This window comes from Aotus nancymaae, unplaced genomic scaffold (genome assembly GCF_030222135.1).
Source record: "Aotus nancymaae isolate 86718 unplaced genomic scaffold, 86718_ANA_hifiasm-v0.15.2.pri h1tg000029l, whole genome shotgun sequence".
NCBI lineage: Eukaryota > Metazoa > Chordata > Mammalia > Primates > Aotidae > Aotus > Aotus nancymaae.
Genome location: NW_026988442.1, coordinates 30,878,263 through 30,897,431, shown reverse-complemented (window position 1 = coordinate 30,897,431; position 19,169 = coordinate 30,878,263). Strand labels below are relative to the sequence as shown.

Genomic DNA, 19,169 nt, shown 5'->3' with positions numbered 1-19,169 from the left:
CGACTGTAGTCCTGGCTACTCAGGAGGCTGAGGCAGGAGCATCCCTTGAAGCTGGGAGGCGGAGGTTGCTGTGAGCTGAGATCACACCATTGCACTCCAGCCTGGGCAACAAGAGTGAAACTCCATCTCAAAAAACAGGAAGAAAGAAAAAAAACCAGAGCATTTGCTCTTCAGATGTCTTTGTCTTGAGGAATCAGATGGTCTAGGCTTGTGTAGGAGCTGGACTGGAGGTGTGCCCCGTCCCACTCGACTGTGTGTTTATTTTCATTCATTTTTTTTTCTTCTTCTCTTTTCTTTCTCCTCCTCCTCCTACTCTCTTCCTTCATCCTCCACCTCCTTCTTTTTCTTCTTCCTTCTTTTTCTTCTTCGTTCATTTTTAAAAAATAGAGATGGGATCTCACTATGTAGCCCAAGCTGGTCTCACATTCCTGGTGGTAAGTGATCTTCCTGACTCAGCTTTCCAAAGTGTTGGGATTACAGGCGTGAGCCACTGTACCTGGCCTACTTATTCTTTTATGTGGCTTGCTGGACCCCTGTAGGTTTGAGTTTGCCAGTCCTGGTTTACAGAGAAACAGACCAGTTAAATCTAAAGAGCTCAGAGTTGCCTCCTCCTCTCTTTGTGAAGAGCATAGAGTTGGGTTTGGGAGGATAAATAGAAGATGAAGGGACAGGCTTGCAGGAGGATGTCTGGTGTGAGTGGGTCTTACAGAGAAGTTGGTTAGTTTGATAAAAGTGGAATGGTGGGGAAGGATGAGAGCATCGGGTTCCAGTCATGCCCACCTTGGCTGCAGGAGCGTGCTTGATAATGGGATAGCAGAGATGGAAAGGTGAGAAGGTGAGAGCCTTTTTGAGTGTGACAGCTGTTGGATCACTGTGGGACTGGGACACGTGAGTCATACTTCCTTTTTTTTTTTTTTTTTGAGATGGAGCTTCACTCTGTCGCCCAGGCTGGAAGACAGTGGTGTGATCTTGGCTTACTGCAACCTCTGCCTCCTGGGTTCAAGCAATTCTTCTGCCCTCAGCCTCCCGAGTAGCTGGGGTTACAGGTGCACGCCACCACACCTGGCTAATTTTTGTATTTTTAGTAGAGACAGAGTTTCACCGTGTTGATCAGGCTGGTCTTGAACTCCTGACCTCATGATCTGCCCACGTCAGCCTCCCAAAGTGCTAGGATTTCAGGCGTGAGCCACCACACCTGGCCTTTTTGTTTGTTTGTTTGTTTGTTTGAGACAGAGTCTCACTCTGTTGCTGAGGCTGGAGTATAGTGGCGCGATCTTGGCTCACTGCAACCTTCGCCTCCTGGGTTCAAGCGATTCTCCTGCCTCAGCCTCCTGAGTAGCGGGAACTACAGGCGCTGGCCACCATGCCCAGCTAATTTTTTGTATTTTAGTAGAGACAGGGTTTCACCGTGTTAGCCAGGATGGTCTCGATCTCCTGACCTTGTGATCCACCCTCCTTGGCCTCCCAAAGTGCTGGGATTACAGGTGTGAGCCGCCCAATGCGAGTCATATTTCTATAAGAGGAGTCAGGCCTGCTGAATAGCAAGATACCCATAGGGAAAGACTTAGGGCCAGAGAAACAGGGAAAGGCAACAATCCCACCATCCCTGACTACCCATCCCCTGGGAGCACCCGTGGTAACAGTCATGGGGCGGAGGAGGTATTTGTTTCTCAGTGCTTTTTCCTAGGCTTATATTAACACATATTTTTGTATTAAGATACAAAACAATAAATTCCATATTTCTTACCTTCTTTTTTCCTTCCCACTTAACCACCTGGATCTTGCCCTGCCATTGTGTATATGTCTACCTCCAGTTGCTACAGATCCATTGCACAGGGGGTGCCACCTCCGTTTCCAGGCATCACCCTCCCTGCTGCTGCTGCGAACATCCTTGCGCATCTCCCATTGCTCACTAGAACCAGTATTTGTGTAAGACGCTCCCCACCTCCCTCTGGGGGGACTTGCCGAGTCAGAGGACCTGAGCTTTCCATTTAAAGAGAAGCTGCCACACTGACTTGGCTTTTCTCATGAGGTGGTTGATATATTCCCAGTTCTCCTCCAGCCAGTAGCGTTTCTGTGGCAGAGATATGTTCACACTTGAGAATTCGCCTCTTTCTTTGCATCCTTCCTGACTTAGGTTTTATATTCACCTAGTTCAAAACTAACAAAAAAACAGCCCTTAGACATATTTAGAAGGAAGAGCAAGTTTCCCTTCATACCTTTCCTCTCACTCCCTTTTTTTTCTTCTTGTTTTTTTTTGAGATGAAGTCTCACTCTGTCACCCAGGCTGGAGTGCCAGTGGTGCAGCCTGAGCTCACTGCAACCTCCGCCTCCTGGTCAAGCGATTCTCCTGCCTCAGCCTCTCGAGTAGCTGGGATTACAGGCATGTGCCACCACGCCCGACTAATTTTTGTATTTGTAGTGGAGACGGGGTTTTCCTGTGTTGGCCAGACTGGTCTTGAACTCCTGACCTCAGGTGATCCGCCCGCCCCAGCCTCCCAAAGTTCTAGGATTTACACACGTGAGCCACTGCACCCGGCCTCCTTCCGCTCTTAACTGCCCTCTAACTACTGTTGTCCGTTATGGTACCACATGGCTATTGAAATCAATTAAGTGAAAGAAACAAAAAATTTTAAACTCTTATTTTAGGTTCAGGGGTACATGTGAAGGTTTGTTACACTGGTAGACTCATGTCACAGGGGTTTGCTCTACAGACCCGTTTCATCACCCAGTGCCCAATAGTTACGTTTTCTGCTCTTCTCCCTCCTTCCACCTTCTACCTACAGATAGACTCCACTGTCTGTTGTTCCCTTCTTTGTAAGTTCTTCTTCTTTTATTTTATTTTTTAAGGCAGAGAGTTTCACTCTTGTTGCCCAGGCTGGAGTGCAGTGGCGCGATCTCGGCTCACTGCAACCTCTGACTCCCAGGTTAAAGCAGTTCTCCTGCTTCAGCCTCCCTAGTAGCTGGGATTACAGGCATGTGCCACCACGCCTGGCTAATTCTGTATTTTTAGTAGAGACAGAGTTTCACCATGTTAGTCAGTCTGGTTTCAACCTCCTGACCTCAGGTGATCCGCCTTCCTCGGCCTCCCAAAAGTGTTGGGATTATAGATGTGAGCCACCCCGGCCGGCCCACTTGTAAGTTCTTATCACTTAGCTCCTACTTGTAAGTGAGAACATGTGGCATTTGGCTTGCTTTTGCTGTGTTAATGTGCTAAGGATAATATCCTCCAGCTCCATCCATGTTCCCACAAAAGACATGATCTTGTTCTTTTTTATGGCTGCATAGTATTCCACGTGTATATGCACCGTATCTTCTTTATCCAGTCTGTCATTGATGGGCACTTAGGTTGATTCCATGTCTTTGCTTTGTGAATAGTGCTGCAGTGAACACTTACATGCTTGTGTCTTTATGGTAGAATGATTTATATTCCTTTGGGTATTTAAATAAACTTTGAATGTCACATTTTGGGTACTCAGCAGCCTGGTGGCTACTGTGTTGGATGGTGCACTTTGGAATGGTTCCATCATCACAGAAACCTAGTGGGCAGTGCTGCCCAGGGCAACGTTCTCCACCTCCGGACTGTTGACATTTGGGGCCAGATGACTGTGTCTGGTGGGGGCTCTCCTGGGCATTATAGGATGTTCAGCAGCATCCCTGGCCTCTGCCCACTATGTGCCAGTAGCACCCCACTTCCCTGCAGTGTGACAATCAAACACATCCCTAGACGTTGCCAGGTGTCCCCAGGGGGCAAAATCACCCCACCCTGCTGTTGAGAACCACTGCTGTAGACTATTTAATTCATACTGCTTTTAATTTTTTTTTTTTTTTTTGAGACAGGGTCTCACTCTGTCACCAGGCTGGAGTACAGTGGTAGAATATTGCCTCACTACCACCTCCATCTCCTGGGTTCAAATGATTCTCCTGCCTCAGTCTCCCCAGTAGCTAGGACTACAGGCACCTGCCACCGTACCCAGCTAATTTTTGTATTTTTAGTAGAGATAAGCCTTCATCATGTTGGCCAGGCTGGTCTTGAACTCCTGACCTCAAGTGATCCGCCTACCTCAGCCTCCCAGAGTGCCGGGATTATAGGATAAGCCACCATGCCGGGCTGCTTTTAATTTTTCTTTATGTTCTTCCTGGATTAGCACAGCGTCAGTCCTGAGACTGTTGTTTCCTGGACTCTAGCTTCCTGAAAGGTTGGTGTGTCATGCAGGCAATTCAGCAAATATTTGCACAGTGCTTACTGATTGTAGGGAACTCCCAGCAGAGATGATGGTTTCTGTGGAGGCCAGCTCCCTGTTACATTTGTTACCTTTTTCAGAAACATTGTTCCCTTGGCTCTGCTAATCTAATATTTGCTTTTCCCTTGCATTTCAGCCAGATTTTATGAAACCATCGCACATCTGGTCAGCAGACTATCTATTGTTAAAACCTTTATTTGTCATAGAGTCAAGTACTAAGAAAATCCATTTTGGTTTTCCTTTATATAAATGGTCTAGGCTGGGCGAGGTGGCTCACGCCTATAATCCCAGCACTTTGGGAAGCTGAGGTGGGTGGAGCACCTGAGGTCAGGAGTTTGAGACCAGCCTGGCCAACATGCAGAAACCCTATCTCTATTAAAAATACAAAATTAGGCATGGTGGTGCGGGCCTGTAGTCCCAGTTACTCGGGAGGCTGAGGTGGGAGGATCACTTGAGCCTGGGAGGTGGAGGTTACAGTGAATCAAAATTGGACCACAGCACTCCAGCCTGGGTGACAGAGTGAGACCCTGTCTCAAAAAAATAAATTAAATTAAAAAATAGTTAAATAAATGGTCTAAGCATGCAGCATTGTAAACTTATACTTTTAAGTGCTTTTAAGAAAAGCACGAAGCATTTCTAAACTTACACTTTAACCTAGTTGAATGGCTATTGTTATCAACAGGTGAGAAAGTTATTTCATGTTTTCCTTTTTTATCTGGAAAAATAGCTTAAGAGAAAGAATATCTTTTTTTTTTTTTTTAAGATGCAGTCTTAACTCTGTCACTCAGGCTGGAGTGCAGTGGCAGAATCTTGGCTCACTGCAACCTCCACCTCTTCGGTTTAGGCAATTCTCCTGTTTCAGCTTCCCCAGTAGCTGGGGCTACAGGTGTGTGCCGCCACAGCCGGTTAATTTTTGTATTTTTAGTAGAGGTGGGGTTTTGATATGTTGCCCAGGCCGATCTTGAACTCCTGACCTCAAGCGATCTGCCTGCCTCAGTCTCCCAAAGTGCTGGGATTACAGGCATGACGCACTGTGCCTGGTCTTAAGAATGTCTATTATTTATATTTATTTATTTATTTTTGAGACGGAGTTTTGCTCTTGTCATCAGGCTGGAGTGTAGTGGCACAATCTTGGCTCATTGCACCCTCCGCCTCCTGGGTTCAGGCAGTTCTCTGCCTCAGCCTCCCAAGTAGCTGGGACTACAGGCATGCTCTGCCATGCTTGGCTAATTTCTGTATTTTTAGTAGAGATGGAGTTTCACCGTGTTGGCCAGGTTGATCTGGAACTCCTGACCTTAAGTGATCCGCTACCTTGGCCTCCCAAAGTGCTGGGATTACAGGCATGAGCCATCATGCCCGGCCAAGAATATCTATTATAAACTGAAGGCCTGTTATGTGCTAGGCACTGTCCTATGTCCTTTATATATAAAATGTCCAATCCTCAAAGTAATTCAGCAAAGCGGGTCTTACTGTCATTCTTCTGGTAGAAAAAGTGGGAATCGCCAGGCGCGGTGGCTCATGCCTATAATCCCAGCACTTTGGGAGGCTGAGGCGGGTGGATCACGAGGTCAAGAGATCGAGACCATCCTGGTCAACATGGTGAAACCCCGTCTCTACTAAAAATACAAAAATTAGCTGGGCATGGTGGTGCGCACCTGTAGTCCCAGCTACTCGGGAGGCTGAAGCAGGAGAATTGCTTGAACCCAGGAGGCGGAGGTTGCGGTGAGCCGAGATCGTGCCATTGCACTCCAGCCTGGGTAACAAGAGCGAAACTCCGTCTCAAAAAAAAAAAAAAAAAAGTGGGAATCAAAGCTGGGTAGTCCAGGGCCGGGCTCAGTGGCTCACACCTGTAATCCCAGCACTTTGGGGAGGCTGAGGAGGGCGAGTCATGAGGTTAAGAGATCGAGACCTGCTGGGCGTGGTGGTGCGTGCCTGTGGTCCCAGCTACTCAAGAGGCTGAGGCTGGAGGATTGCTTGAGTCCAGGAGTTCTGGGCTGTAGTGTGCTATGCCGATTGGGTGTCTGCACTAAGTTCGGCATCAATTTGGTGACCTTCCGGGAGCGGGGGACCACCAGGTTGCCTAAGGAGGGGTGAACCAGCCCAGGTCGGAAACAGAGTAGGTCAAAACTCCCATGCTGATCAGTAGTGGGATCACGCCTGTGAATAACCACTGCACTCCAGCCTGGGGAACAGAGCAAGACCCTGTCTCTAAAAAAAAAAAAGTTCCAAAAAAAAAAAAAAAAGTTCGAGACCATCCTGGCCAACATGGTGAAACCCCATCTCTGCTAAAAATACAAAAATTAGCTGGGCATGGTGGTGCATGCCTGTAGTCCCAGCTACTCGGGAGGCTGAGAGGCAGGCGAATCGCTTGAACCCAGGCGGAGGTTGCAGTGAGCCGAGATTGTGCCACTGCATTCCAGCCTAGCGACAGAGCGACACTCTATCTCAAAAAAAAAAAAAAGTGAAGAAAAGAGAAAAAAAAGATGAGTAGCTGCATAGAACAAGGCTGAGATTTGCACCCAGGTCTGTATGGCTTCACATCTAGGTTCCTTACTCCAGCCCGCTTGGTCCAGCTCTTGTGAAACTGCAGCTTCTGTCTGTGGTTTCTGTTTCAGAATCTTCATTAATTTCTTTCTTTCCTTCTTTCTTTTTGAGATAGAGTCTTGCTCTATCACCAGACTGGAGTGCAGTGGCGCGATCTTGGCTCACTGCAACCTCCGCCTCCTGGTTCAAGCGATTCTCCTGCCTCAGCCTCCCGAGTAGCTGGGACTACAGCCATGTGCCACCACACCCAGCTAATTTTTGTATTTTTAGTGGAAATGGGGTTGTACCATGTTGGCCAGGATGATCTTGATCTCTTGATCTTGCGATCCACCCACCTCCCAAAGTGCTGGGATTACAGGCCTGAGCCATTGCACCCAGCCTAATTTCTTAACTCTTAAAGGATTCGGTCTTGCAGCCCATCTCCCAGCCTGTCTGGAATGTAGGATGGAAGTTTCTTTGTCGCGGCGGGTGTCAGATGGTCCAGTTTCAGTTTGGTGTTAAGGAACAACAGCAGCATCTATAATACCAAGGTGACAGCTGCTACAACACAGCTTTGGGCAGCTGCTCCTCTGGACCCTGGGGCTCCGGGGAGCTGGAGTCCATCCACGAGACTGGCAGGGTGTGGCTGCAGTTTCCTGGGGAAGAGGGAGCTGCGTGTGTAAAGCCACTCCTCAGTAGGGAGCCTGGCTGCCACCTCTCTTGTTTGGACAGATGTGGGGGAATTTGGTCACTTGTAGTAAATGTGCCACCAAGCTCAAGGTTTCGACTGTGGAACAACAGTTCCAAAATGTCGGGCAGGCAGTGGTACTGGGTGCTGCAGTGATAAATTTAAGTAATTCATGGGCAGGAGCTGAGTCACATTGAGACATTCAGCAAGATGCTTATTTATTTTTCAATTTCCCTTCAATATTTACAGTCCTGTCAGGGCCCATTTTTTTTTTTTTTCTTGAGACAAACAGTCTCGCTCTGTCGCCAGGCTGGAGTGCAGTGACACATTCTTGGCTCACTGCAGCCTCCACCTTCCAGGTTCAAGCAATTCTCCCGCCTCAGCCTCTTGAGTAGCTGAGATTACAGGCAGGTGCCGCCACTCCCAGCTAATTTTTGTATTTTTAGTAGAGATAGGGTTTTACCAGGTTGGCCAGGATGGTCTTGATCTCCTGACCTCGTGATCCACTCACCTTGGCCTCCCAAAGTTCTGGAATTACAGACGTCCAAGGGCCCACTTTATTTATTTATTTATTTATTTTAAGACGGGATTTCACCATGTTGGTTAGGCTAGTCTTGAACTCCTGACCTCAGGTGATCTGCCCGCCTTGGCCTCCAAAGTGCTTGGATTACAGGCGTGAGCTACCACGCCCAGCCCCAAGGGCCCACTTTTTAACTCTAGATGCTTGCTAACTTCTCAGCAGTAAAGAAAGGAGGGGCCAGGTGCAACAGCTCATCCCTGTAATCCCAGCACTTTGGGAGGCCGAGGTGGGTGGATCACTTTAGGTCAGGCATTTGAGACCAGCCTGGCCAACATGCTGAAACTCTGTCTCTACTAAAAATAAAAAATTAGGCGGGCATGGTAGTGCACACCTGTAATCCCAGCTACTTGGGAGGCTGAGGCACGAGAATTGCTTGAACCTGGGAGGTGGAGGTTGCAGTGAGCTGAGATGGCGGCACTGCACTCCAGCCTGGGCGGCAGAGTGAGACTCCATCTCCAAAAAAAAAAAAAAAAGAAAAAGGGAAGAAGAAAGAAGGAGCAGCAGAAGGGTAGGCTTTGGGCTCAGAGGCACTGCCAGCTGCAGCAGCCAGCTGGAGTGGAGTGACACAGTTTGCTTTTCATTGTGCTGGTTTTGTTATTTATCTTCTATTTATGGCAAATGATACTAGTTTCTAGCTATGGTAATGGTATGAGGTTATCTTTTTTTTAATTTTTTTGAGACAGCATCTTGCTGTGTCCCCAAGACTGGAGTACAGCCGCATGATCAGGGCTCACTGCAACCTCAACTTCCCGGGCTCAAGCAATCTTCCCTCCTTAGCCTCTCAAGTAGCTGGGACTATAGGCATGTGCCAACATGCCTGGCTAATTATTTTTGAATTTTTGTAGAGATGAGATCTCACCATGTTGCTCAGGATGGTTTCCAACTCCCGAACTCAAGTCATCTTTCTGCCTTGGCCTCCCAAAGTGTTGGGATTACAGATGTGAGCTGTGAGCTGTGCTTGGCCAGAGGTTATCATTTAAAATACATTTATGTGAATGGTATGAATCCATTTAAAACAAATAGTTTATTATAAAACCTAGAGCAGGAGTTCTCAACTGGGCACACGTGGCATTTAGGGCCGGATACTTCTCTGCTGTAGAGGTTGTCTGTGCATCGTAAGGTATCTCTCAGCATCCCTGGCTGCCTCCATTCACCAGATGAGAGTAGTGTCTTGGAGTTGTGATGACTAACAGTGTCTCCAGATATTGCCAGATACCCACCCTAGGGGTGCAAAACTGCTTCTAGTTGAGAACTGATGTAAGGCAATCACATTTAGACAAAATCGTGTAGGTAGAAGGTAGAGTTATTTGGAGATCATAGAAATCCCGTGTGTGCGTGAAAATGGCTGAAGTTTGGAAACTCTGTTGAGGCAAGTTTCCCTCTGTTGTGAGGTCCACCTGCTAACGTTCACCTGTGCGTCTTTGGCACTGACATCAGTTCAAGAGTAAGGTGGGAGGAGTTGTCTCGAAAGGGATGCTGTCCAGCGGTGTTGCCCAGTAGAACTCTCAGCCGTGATGGAACGTTCTGTGTCCGCACAGTCTAGTTCATATTTAGTGGTCACATATAGCTACGGAGCATTCATTGTGCCTAGGGGAAAAGGAGGACTTGGGTTATTTTAATTAATTGAAACTTAAAATAGCCACATGTGGAGAGGCCACTAAGGTGAACTGGACAGCACAACTGTAAAGAAGTCAGTATGGCCGGGCTCGGTGGCTCACGCCTGTAATCCCAGCACTTTGGGAGGCCGAGGTGGGAGGATCATGAAGTCAGGAGATCAAGACCATCCTGGCTAACACAGTGAAAACCGGTCTTTGCTAAAAATACAAAAAATTAGCCGGACGTGGTGTCACGTGCCTGTAATCCCAGGTACTCAGGAGGCTGAGGCAGGAGAATAGTATGAACCCGGGAGGCGGAGCTTGCAGTGAGCCGAGATCGTGCCACTGCACTCCAGCCTGGGTGACGGAGCGAGACTCTGTCTCTAAATAAATAATAATAAAATGAAGTAAATTGGCTTGAGTAAAGTAAAATACAACAGAAGCCATTTTATTGACTCTGAGGCTGCAAGTCCAGGGGTGGGTGCATCTTTGTGTTTCCCTGAGGTTATCAGAAACTTCTCCTCTCTGCTGTCCTCCTGTGGGCTTCATTTTCAGGCTGATTAGTCCCTAAACGGGAACAGGGCGTCTGTCCCCTGCCCAGGCATGTTTTCTGCTATCTTAGCAACCCCAGGGAGAAGAACACGTCTTTCTGAGTATTTTTAGCAAAATCCCAGCCAGGGGTCTCACTGTCCGTTCTCAAGCCAGTCACTGTGTACAGAACATCTCCCTGGCTAAGCCTGGAGGCTGCGCTCATCATACCTGAAATTCAGAGATGGGATTGGGCTCAGCTAAACCAGTGGAAAGAAGATGGAGGAAATTGACTTTTAAAACCATGATTAACGAGTAAGCGGGTCGGGTGCAGGGTGGCTCATGCCTGTAATACCAGCATTTTGGGAGGTTGAGGTGGGTGGATCACTTGCAGTCAGGAGTTCAGGACCAGCCTGGCCAACATGGTGAAACCCCATCTCTACTAAAAGTACAAAAATTAACCAGGCATGGTGGTGGGCACCTGTAATCTCGCTACTCAGGAGGCTGAGGCTTAAACCCAGGAGGCAGAAGTTGCAGTGAGCTGAGATAACACCACTGCGTTCCAGCCTGGGCGACAGAGTGAGAGTCTGTCTCAAAAAAAAAAAAAAAAAATGCTGGGTGCGGTGGCCCCTGCTTGTAATCCTAGCACTTTGGGAGGCTGATGTGGGCAGATTATGAGGGCAGGAGTTCGAGACCAGCCTGGCCAACACAGTGAAACCCTGTCTCTACTAAAAAATACAAAAATTAACTGGGCATGGTGGTGGGCGCCTATAATCCCAGCTACTCGGGAGACTGAGGCAGGAGAATTGCTTCAATGCTGGAAGGTGGAGGTTTTGGTGAGCCAAGATTGTGTACTGCACTCCAGCCTGGGTGACAGAGCTAGACTCTGTCTCCAAAAAAAAAAAAAAAAAGTCTGGTCGGTGTGGATCACTCCTGTAATCTCAACACTTTGGGAGGCTGAGGCATGTGGATCACAAGGTCAGGAGTTCAAGATCTGCTTGACCAACATGATGAAACCCTGTCTCTACCAAAAATACAAAAGTTAGCCGGGTGTGGTTGTGGGAGCCTGTAATCCCAGCTACTTGGGAGGCTGAGGCATAGAATTGCTTGAACCTCGGAGGCGAAGGTTGCAGTGAGCTGAGATCACGCCACTGCACTCCAGCCTGGGAGATAGAGTGAGACTCCATCTCAAAATAAAAAATACATAAAAAGTAAGTGTAGGATAGAAGAGACCTCTGTATGGCAGCCTAGGACTGAGGGAGTAGACCCAAGAAAGGACATGCTTGGAAGGGGCCCTCTCTGGAGGCAGGGTTCAGACCTGGTTGGGGACAGTGGGGTCCAGGCTATTGGATGGCAAGAAAGTTGGCGGGCTTGCAGGGCCAGAGCTGGTCTGCACCTGTGGGGAAGGGGGAAGCCGCCTTCCCAAATGCAGGTGGGAGTGGGACTGGTGAGTCATAGCTGGTGGTTCACATGCGTCCCTCCAGAGTGTCACTCTGTTGCCCAGGCTGGAGTACAGTGGCGTGATCTCAGCTCACTGCAACCTCTGCTTCCTGGGTTCAAGAGATTCTCCTAGGCCGGGCACGGTGGATCACACCTGTAATCCCAGCACTTTGGAAGGCTGAATCAGGCAGATCACCTGAGGTCAGGAGTTCGAGACCAGCCTGACCAACATGGAGAAACCCTGCGTCTACTAAAAATACACAATTAGCCAGGCATGGTGGCACATGCCTGTAATCCCAGCTACTTGGGAGGCTGAGGCAGGAGAATCACTTGAACCTGGGAGGCAGACGTTGCGGTGAGCTGAGATCGTGCCATTGCATTCCAGCCTGGGCAACAAGAATGAAACTATGTCTCAAAAAAAAAAAAAAAAGAGATTCTCCTGTCTCAGCCTCCCAAATAGGTGGGACTCAGACCTACAGGCACCTGCCACCAGGCCTGGCTAATTTTTGTATTTTTAGTGGAGATGGGGTTTCGCCATGTTAGGCAGGCTGGTCTTGAACTCCTGACCTCAAGTGATCCACCCGCCTCAGCCTCCCAAGTGCTGGGATGACAGGTGTGAAGCACTGTACTGGCCTCCCTGCAGCATTCTTTATTGAGAAAGCTTAACACTGGAGCACTGTAAAGGAGAGAGGCATACACTTTCTTTTTCATTCATTCATTCATTTATTGAGACAGAGTTTTGTTATTTCACCCACACTGGAGTGCAGTGGTATGATCTCGACTCACTGCAACCTCTGCCTCCCAGGTTCAAGATATTCTCCTGCCTCAGCTTCCCAAGTAGCTGGGATTACAGGTGTGTCATGCACCACCATGCCCTGCTAAATTTTATATTTTTAGTAGAGATGGGGTTTCACAATGTTGGCCAGGCTGGTCTTGAACTCCTGACCTCTGGTGATCCACCTGCCTTGGCCTCCAAAGTGCTGGGATTACAGGAGTGAGCCACCACACCTGGTCGAGAGGTATACACTTTTGATGGAGCTTGTGCTTCCCTACTTGCCACAATCTATATTCAGTTCAATTTACTTTTTTCTTTTTTGAGACCTAATTTTGCTCTTGTTGCCCAGACTGGAGTGCAGTGGCGTGATCTTAGCTCACCGCAACCTCCTCCTCCTGGGTTCAAGCGATTCTCCTACCTCAGCCTTCCTAATAGCTGGGATTACAGGCATGTGCCACCATGCTCAGCTAATTTTGTATTTTTAGTAGAGATGGGGTCTCTCCATGTTGGTCAGGCTGGTCTCAAACTCCTGACCTCAAGTGATCCGCCCACCCAAAGTGCTGAGATTACAAACGTGAGCCATCATGCCCGGCCCAGTTTGCTTCCTTTTAAAAAGTTTTGGCCGGGCGTGGTGGCTCATACCTGTAATCTCAGCACTGTGGGAGGCCAAGGCAGGAGGATCACAAAGTCAGGAGATGGAGACCATCCTGGCTAAGATGGCAAAACCCCTATCTCTACTAAAAATGTAAAAAATTAGCTGGGTTTGGTGGCACAAGCCTGTAATCCCAGCTACTCAGGAGGCTGAGGCAGGAGAATTGCTTGACCTTGGGAGGCAGAGGTTGCAGTGAGCCGTGATTGCACCACTGTACTCCAGCCTGGTGATGAAGTGAGATTCTGTCTCAAAAAAAAAAAAAAAAAAGTAAGTAAAAATAAAAATTTTTTTAGGCTGGGTGCCATGGCTTATGCCTGTAATCCCAGTACTTTGGGAGGCTGAGGCGGGTAGATCACTTCAGGCCAGGAGTTTGAGACCAGCCTGACCAACATGGTGAAACCCTGTCTCTACTGAAAATACAAAAAAATTAGCTGGGCATGGTGGTAAGTCATCCCATCACAATGGTTCAAATTGTTTGAACCTGGGAGGCGGAGGTTGCAGTGAGCCAGGATTTCACCAGTGCACTCCAGCCTAGGCAAGAGAGCAAGACTGTCTCAAAAAAAAAAATATATGTTTTTGAATATATAAAATTTTTTTTTTAGAGACTGAATGAATATTGCTATGTTGCCCAGATTGGATTTAAACTCCTGGGCTGAAGTGATTCTCCCAGTTCAGCCTCCTGGGTATCTGGGACTGTAGATGCTTAGGATATAGGGCATAGCGTATAGATGGGATATGGCTCTGCACCACCACGCCTGGCTCTTTTGCTTACTTATTTTACCTTCCTGTCCCCTGGAGGTGTTTGATTTTGTATCCACTAGTATGAGTCCTTGAGGCATATAAGCTCAAAGCTCAGCACCACAGTACCTCTGCTTAGTTTTTTGCTTAGTTAACATAATCTTTAAAATCAATATTGAAAAGTAATACATGCTTATAAGAAATTAGCATACACAGAAGTGAGTACAGCAAAAAGTACAAGTGACTTCATCTAATAGCTTTTTTCACTTCCCAGCAACAATGCTGTGAATGGTATCTTTTGTATTCTTTTTCTGTGAATACACTTCTTAGTCCAACTGGGAATACTTACTTTTGGTAAGGCTGAATGTCTGTACAGACATTGGGTCCCCCATGTGTGCAAAGAGTGACATGGTAGATTGATAATCTTTGTAATTAAGGCCGGGCACGGTAGCTCACGCCTGTAATCCCAGCATTTTGGGAGGCTGAAGCAGAAGGATCGTGAGGTCAGGAGATTGAGACCATCCTAGCTAACACGGTAATGCCCTGTCTCTACTAAAAATATAAAAAATGAGCCAGGCGTGGTGGTGCATGCCTGTAGTACCAGTTACTCAGGAGGCGGAGGCAGGATAATTGCTGGAACCCGGGAGGCGGAGGTTGTAGTGAGCTGAGATCTCGGCACTGCGCTCCAGCCTGGGCGACAGAGTGAGACTCTGTCTCAAAAAAAAAAAAAGAAAAGAAAAACCTATGTAATTAGCAAAGGGAATAATTCATAAGGGAGAGTAGCGTAAAGGAACTCTGTCCATTGTGGCAGAGCAGGTAATCAGGCGTGACGTTGGCACTGAGAGAATACACTGATAAGTGGTTCAAAGGTGAATGGGTATGGGGCAAGAGAGCTCCTGCGTGGACAGAACGGTCACTCTTGATGGTCCCCAGAGAGCCTTCCCATTTATGAACTGAGCGACTGGGAAAAAAGTAGTGCCGTGAAAGAATTGTGCAGATGAGGCTGTTCATGGTGGTGCAGGATCAGAGCTCCTAGCCCAGGGTCTGGATCAGACAGGCCTGGGCTCCATCCCTGCTTCCGCCCCTCCGTAGGACAGAGAGCGGATGTAGCACATGATCTTGGGCAAGCCAGCAAGTCCTCTGGGGCTCCCTTTATCCACTGTAACAATAGGGGTGGTGTGTGTTTCTTGTAGGATTGTTGTGGACATTAAATGGGACAGTGCATTTCTTGATCATTGTTGACAGTTTAGAGATTGTGCATTTCTACATCCATAATATATTGAGAGTCTGTGCCGTGGCACCCTATGCCTCACTCCCCGCCTGGACCACTGTATATTCTTGCCTGGATGATGGCAGCAGCCTCGTAAATAATTCCTGTTTCCACTTTTGTTGTTGTTGTTAATATGACGGTTTTATTGAGCGGTAACTCACATACCTGATAATCCACCTGTGGAAAGTGTACAATTCAGCAAGTTTTAGTATATTTGTAGAGTTGTGGAGCTATCACTGCAATGTTAGAACATTTCATTCCCGTAAAAAGAAAGCCTGTATAGCATTATCTGCTTCAGCTCTTGCTCACTGCAGTGTTTTCTCTGACTAGTGGCCTGGGAGACCTTTTAAAACCATAAATTAGATCATGCCACTCTCCTGCTCGTAACCTTCACATGATCCCCACTGTGTCTGCAGCAACATCTAGAGTCCTTGCCCTGGCGACAAAGCGCTGTGTTGTCTGCCCCCCGTTTCCTCTTTCCTTGTCCTTTGTCTTCTCCCCTGTGATGAGAGCATTTCTGCTGCAGCCAGCCGCCTTTGCAGGCTTCGTGAGCGCCAGGCTGCTTCCCACCCCTGGATCTTTGCCTTTGCAGTTCCACCTGCCTGGATTCCACTTCCTCGTATGGGTGCATGGTAATTACTTCTTGGCACTCAGCTAAACTATCACCTTACCTCCCTGGCCACCCAGGCTCCCGGAGCCACACCCCTTTCCCATTCACACTCTGGCCCCTGACCTTATGTTCCCAATTCACTCTCTGGCCCCTGGCCTTACCTTCCCCATTCACACTCTGGCCCCTGGCCTTACCTAACCCATCTACTCTCTGGCTCCTGGCCTTACCTTCCCCATCCACTCTCTGGTCCCTGGCCTTACCTTCCCCATTCACACTCTGGCCCCTGGCCTTACCTAACCTATCTACTCTCTGGCCCCTGGCCTTACCTAACCTATCTACTCTCTGGCTCCTGGCCTTACCTTCCCCATTCACACTCTGGCTCCTGGCCTTACCCTTCCTCATTCATTCTCTGGCCCCTGGCCTTACCTTCCCCATCCACTCTCTGGCCCCTGGCCTTACCTTTCCCATCCACTCTCTGGCCCCTGGCCTTACCTTTCCCATCCAGTCTCTGGCCCCTGTTCTTATTTTCTTGTGGGAAGTTGTTTACTGTCTCCCTCCACCAGGTTACAGGCTCCATGGGAGGAGGACCTGGTCTGTCTGGTTCACTACTGAGTGCCCAGTTCCTAGGTGAGGGCTGCCCACCGTGTGAGCACTCAGGGCACACTTGGGAATGAATGAGTGACAAAAAGGAAGCTGCTGTGACTTGCCTTGTTGTTGTTACTAAGTGTTCAGTAAATACCATTGACTTGAAACTCATATAAATCCTGTATTAAAGGGTGCAAGTTACATTCAGTGCAGGTAGAAAATGAATGAATGTGGTAACAATCAAGTAGGTTAAATGAGATGGGCTTTTGGCTCAGATAACACAAAGTTCTTATTTTATCCTGTGCCAAGCACTCCAGTTTTGCAATGAGATTATGAGGAAGGAGAAGGCAAGGATTCTCTTCCAATGATTGGTCCCAAAGGACCTAGAATAGTACTTTGTACCAGGTGAGCACTTAATAAAAGAACGCTTAGTACCGTGAATTTAGCTGCAGGAACATTTAGTCCCATAGACAATATGTCTGGAATGTGAAAAACCACAAATCTTACCAAAAGAATATACAGGAAAAGTTGTCCCTACCTCTTTGTCCTGAAAGGGAGCTAGTGTTACCAGCTTGTCATGGAGATTGTGCACATGTAAGCATCTCCCGGCATGTATGTCCTCTTGCTTTCATGCAAAGAATGGCATCCTATACACACCTTTTAGCCCTTGCTTTTCAGTTTTGTGTATTTGCAGATTGGGTCATTTTGTGCACACAGCTCTATTCTGTTTGTTTCTTCCTGCCTCAGGCTTATTTGTACAAATAGCACAGGAAGACACCAGCTCCATGTGGATGGCAGCCCAGAGGTCATACTGATCCATCTGTCCTGTTGGCAGACAAAGATCTCTACTCTGAAGCCTTTTAGGGACCTGGGCACTTTTTTTTTTTTTCTTTTGAGATGGAGTCTCGCTCTGTCACCCAGGCTGGAGTATAATGGCATGATCTTGGCTCACTGCAGCCTCTACTTCCCGGGTTCAAGCATTTCTCTGCCTCAGCCTCCTAAGTAGCTGGGATTACAGGCGCCCGCCACCACACCCGGCTAATTTTTGTATTTTTAGTAGAGACGGGGTTTCACCATCTTGGCCAGGGGCCTAGGCACGTTTGAGAGCCTGAGCTGGAACTGAAGCTGGAGCTGCAGTCTGGGCCTTGGTTTGATCCTTGGCTTTGGCCAGCACGGCCTGAGACCCTTAACAGTGCGGGCACGAGTGTGCGTCCCAAGCTTGGAGTGGGTATGTGGGCAGGTGGATCGAGGTTGTTGCCAACACCCTGTGAGATCTTGGGCTCAGCCTCTTTGGGCTTTGCAAGGGTCTCCGTAGCCTCGGCGTGTGCACTCATGGCCTCGGTGCTGTTGGCCTGCATCTTCTTCATGCCCTTTTTGTTGTGCTTCTTGGCAAAGTGCATGTTCCTCAGGAACTTGGGGTCCACCCACTTAAGAAATTTGTATCTTTGGCCGGGCGTGGTGGCTCATGCCTGTAATCCCAGCACTTTGGGAGGCCAAGGCAGATGGATTACGAGGTCAAGAGATGGTGACCATCACGGCCAACATGGGGAATCCCTGTCTGTACTAAAAATACAAAAGTTAGCTGGGTGTGGTGGTGCGCACCTGTAGTCCCAGCTACTGGGGAGGCTGAGGCAGGAGGATTGCTTGAACCCGGGAGGCGAAGGTTGCAGTGAGTTAAGATCATGCCACTGCACTCCAGCCTGGCAACAGAGTGAGACTCCCTCAGAAAAAGAGAAAGAGAGAGAGAGAGAGAGAGAGAGGGAGAGAGAAAGGGAGGGAGGGAGGGAAGGAAGGAAGGAAGGAAGGAAATTTGTATCTTTGTGACTGGGATTTTTTTTTTTTAATTTCTTTTAAAAACAAAAACCCCAGTGGGATACATGTGGACTGGGATTTCTTGATGCCATTTCTGTTCCATTTTTGGGACTGTTTGTATGCAGTTATATGTGGACTTGGACATGTCTGCACTGTAACCTGTGGCTCCTGAAGTGCCTGGAACTGGAAGAGGATCTTATTCTCTAGAGGATGTTTGGAATTTCATTTTCTGGTTTATCCCTGTTTATTTAAGCAGCCTCCCTTTGATGAACAGTGTTATGGTCTGAATGTATCCCTTTCCCCTAAATGCATATGTTGGAATTCTAACCCCCAATGTGATAGTTTTATAAAGTGGGGCATTTAGGAGGTGATTGGGTCATGAAGGCAGAATCCTCATGAATTCCTTTATAAAAGAGGCATGAGGGGCCGGGTGCGGTAGCTCACACCTGTAATCCCAACACTTTGAAGATGAAGTGGGCAGATCGCTTGAGCCTAGGAATTTGAGACCAGCCTGGGCTATGTGGTAAAACCCCGTCTCTACAAAAAAATACAAAAATTAGCCAGCTATGGTTGTGCATGCCTATAGTCCCAGCTACGTGGGAGGCTGAGAGGTGGGAGGATTGCTTGAGCTTGGAAGGTTGAGGCTGCAACAAGCTGAGATCATGCCACTGCACTCCATCCTGGGCAACAGAGTGAGACCCCATCTCAAGGAAAAAAAAATGCATGAGGGGCCAGGCATGGTGGCATAACTTGTAATCCTAGCACTTTGGGAGGCAAAAGTGGGAGGATAGCTTGAGGCCAGGTGTTTGAGTCTAGCCTGGACACCATAGTGAGACCCCAAACTCTACAAAATATTGAAACATTAGCCGGGTATGGTGACACATGCCTTCAGTCCCATATACTCGGGAGGCTAAGGTAAGAGGATTGCTCGAGCCCAGGAGTTTGAGGCTGCAGTGAGCTGTGATTGTACCACTGTACTCTAGCCTGGGTAACAGAGCAAAACCCTGCCTTAAGAAAAAAAAAAAAAAGGCATGAGGAATGGGCCTCACCAGATACTGAATCTACTAGTACCTCGATCTTGGACTTTGCAGCTGCCAGAACTATGAGCAATACATTTCCATTGTTTGTA

General features: G+C 48.0%; 1 protein-coding gene across 4 annotated transcripts in view; it reads left to right on the top strand.

Annotated features, from left to right (window-relative positions):
* The window catches only part of ATP9A (ATPase phospholipid transporting 9A (putative)), a 162,204-nt gene that overhangs the window by 11,948 nt on the left and 131,087 nt on the right, over window positions 1-19,169 (top strand). The gene's annotated exons all lie outside the window — the stretch shown is intronic.